At 33.9% G+C, this 3,358-nt stretch overlaps 1 long non-coding RNA gene across 1 annotated transcript; it reads left to right on the plus strand.

Annotated features, from left to right (window-relative positions):
• The first annotated feature begins 351 nt into the window (after positions 1–351).
• On the plus strand, positions 352–2,868 carry LOC107811463 (uncharacterized). Its single transcript, XR_001653925.2, has 3 exons — positions 352–670; positions 1,462–1,530; positions 2,624–2,868. It is a non-coding gene; the product is annotated as an uncharacterized LOC107811463 (long non-coding RNA).
• Positions 2,869–3,358: the final 490 nt, after the last annotated feature.

The raw sequence follows: 3,358 nt of genomic DNA on the forward strand, positions 1-3,358 counted from the left end.
CTCATTTACTACTAAATTCTTGCTTTACAGTTGTTATAGGATTCGCCTAGATAATTGGTTCAGGTCCAGTGAAGTTTTAAAATGAATTGAAACACTTAGTCTCCAAGAAGAAAGCTTAAGTTGAATAATTTGACCGGAAGGTGGAATATGTGTAAACGACCTTGGAATAGATTTTTGATGATTCCAATAGCTCTATATGGTGATTTTGGGATTTGGAGTGTGTCCGGATATTATTTCGAAGTCCGTAGCTAAATTAGGCTTGAAATGACGAAAATTTGAAGAAAAAAAAAAACAAATAATTAAAAATTTGGACAGAAGGTAATGTTCAGACAAAAGTGGATTCTTCTTTTGGTCTCCATTATCTTTTTGATTTTCAAGTTTCATTTAGATTTCAGAAAAATTAGAAAATAAAAATACGACAACATACACTTATGCTTTTTCCTTTGGTTTCTGATATATATAGCTTCCAAAATATGGAATATGATTGAGTCGAATCTATTTTGATTTTTGTTCGAGTTTGGGGTCGGAATTTTTCTAGCTACCGTTCGTGAGTTCCGATTGTGGTTCATGTTCATTTTTGTTGCTGTCTCTCTTTTGTTTGGATTCTGAAGGCAAAATATTACATTCCTCGATTATTCTAATGGTGTTAAAGACGGTTTTGGGTTAGCAGGTTCAATTCCTTTTTCTTCTTCTTCTTCTTTATTTAATCATATTTGGAGTGAATCTAGTCTCAGGAGAGCCATTAAAAGATGGATTAAGGTTACAATAATTGTTGAGATTTGTTTAGTTTCCTTAGAATTTTGTTCACTATTTTCAGCATCTCATATATTTATCTATGGATTTATTTTAGGATTGAGTGAACTTATTTTGCACTGGATTTTCATTTGGTTTGGTTTTTAGTCAAATAGGGAGTGGATATTCATACGATTCTTTATTATTTTAAAGCTAAAAAAAAGATATTTTCCATGTGTTTACTTTTTTTTTTTGGGTTGGAACATGAATTATATGAGCTAAAAGTCCTCCTCAATCGTCCTTTTTCAATCTTCAAGTAAAACAGATTCAATATATTTGATGTAAAGTAAATTTATCACTATTTTGCTTTTTTCTAATCTATTAAAGTTGATGTGAAGTTGGCTGTAGACTACTATTGGAGTTGAATTCTCTTTATTCTTTTAAATCCTAAAGGCTAGAACTTAGCAATAATGAATTTAGTATCTCAGTATCCATAAGAATGTGTGCTTGAGCTTGGTTTGTTTGGGATATTAACATGATCTGGAGAAAATTGAAACTGGAGGGGCAAGTCAACACGTAATTGGATGTTCGAATTTTTGCAAATTTTTAGTCGGGTTCCGAGGCGTGGGCTTGGGTTGAATTATTATTATTTCTTCGTAAAGATCGTAATTTTATTGTTCAAATTAATATCCTATAGTTGTATTTATAGTATGAAATTATTTTGGCTAGATTCGAGTCGTTCAGAGTTGGATAATCGAGGGAAAGGCCTACTAGTGGATTGAGTTAGCGTGACTTGAGGTAAGTGACTTGTCTAACCTTGCGTGGGGGACTTTCCCCTAGAATTGGTATTAATGTGCTAAATGAAAGTCGTGTACATAAGGTGACGAGTGCGTACACCGACTAAATGTGGAAGATTATACTTTTAATTTGTGTATATCACTGTTGCATATTAATTAAATCATTTATTCCTTTTTTATTCATTGTCATTAAATTATTTTTATATATGTGAAACTAGTCTGACCTTTTCTTGCTAATTGCCTATCTGTTAAATTGAAACTTTGTTTCTTTTATTTGTGTTCATTATTTGAAGGTTGTGTTTTCTTAATTTAAATATTTTTTTTATATATGAAGTATTTGGCATTTTAAAAATCGGTATGGAATCAAGGTGCTAAATTTGGGAAATCGTTATTTGTTGAGATTTTTATATTCATTGTGATTGAGCCGCTAGCTCCTTATTGTGGAAAATATAGGTGTTAATTTATTTTGGCAAGTAGAAATATTTGAGCACTTGAGGTGCAAATTGTGATATTGATACGCATGCGGTGGTATAAGGTCTGGGTATTGAAACGCATGTGGTGAGATAAGGGTGGCTTGATACACGTGGCTAGTAGGGAACTACTAGAAGTCATGTGGTGAGATAAGGACGGCTAAAACGTGGGATGCTATTTCAGGAAAAATATTTTTTTTCTTTAAAAGTAAATGTGAAGGCTCCCGCGGTGATATGAGGAAATGAGATATTGTGAATTTATTTATGATTTGGGACTACGAAGCGGTACCTCGAAAGTGCCCCTGTTGATATTTCTTTATGGCTACATTTACTTTCCAGTTATTCTATCATTTTTATTTATTTAATTGAAGCTTTCCCTTTAGTAAGTTATTATTATTTGCTCTTATTCTGTGTTGTTAAATTTTGATATTTTTCTTATGTGACTTGTTCCCATTTGTCATTACTATTATCATATTGTTGAACTTCTTGCCTTGTCTTTTATTATTTTCCAGTAGGGCTCTGACTTGACCTCGTCACTACTCAACCGAGGTTAGGCTTGGCGCTTACTGGGCACCGCTGTGGTGTGCTCATACTACACTTCTGCACTTTTTTTTTTGTGTGCAGATTCAGGTACTTCTTATCAGACCAGGTATCAGTGAGCTAGCTGTACCAGGAGACTTCAAGGTATACCTGCCAGCGTCCGCAGGTCTCGGAATCCCCATCTATCTTTACTATCTTGTTTCTTTATCTTTATTAGACTCCGATGTTTAGAGCTATGTTAGAACTCTTTCTAAGAGCTTGTGACTTGTATTTTTCACCGGATTTTGGGAACTTTATTATGTAATGAATGGTGGATATTTTGAGAGTCTTAATTGTTATTTTCATTATTCCGTGTGTTAACAGGCTTACCTAGTCATAGAGACTAGGTGCAGTCACGATACCCTATGGAGGGAAAGTTGGGGTCGTGACACACAAGTTATCATAAAATCTCCCCATTGCAATTGGCTTTTGGCCAGGAGCCAAATATTTTCCATCTTAGAATCTTTGGTTGTGTAGTATATGTTCCAATTGCTCCACCGCAATGCACAGAGATGGGCCCCCAAAGAAGGTTGGGGATATATGTTGGGTATGAATCTCCTTCTATTATAAAATCTCTGGAGCCTATGACTGGAGATTTATTTACAGCGAGATTTTTTGATTGTCATTTTTATGAATCAATATACCCAACATTAGGGGAGAAAATAAGCAGCTGAGAAAGGGGATAGATTGGAATGTATTATCACTATCTCATTTAGATCCTCGAACAAATCAATGTGAACAAGAGATTCAAAAGATAATTCATTTGCAAAATATTGCAAA

Source organism: Nicotiana tabacum, chromosome 11 (assembly GCF_000715075.1).
Source record: "Nicotiana tabacum cultivar K326 chromosome 11, ASM71507v2, whole genome shotgun sequence".
Classification (NCBI taxonomy): Eukaryota; Viridiplantae; Streptophyta; class Magnoliopsida; order Solanales; family Solanaceae; genus Nicotiana; species Nicotiana tabacum.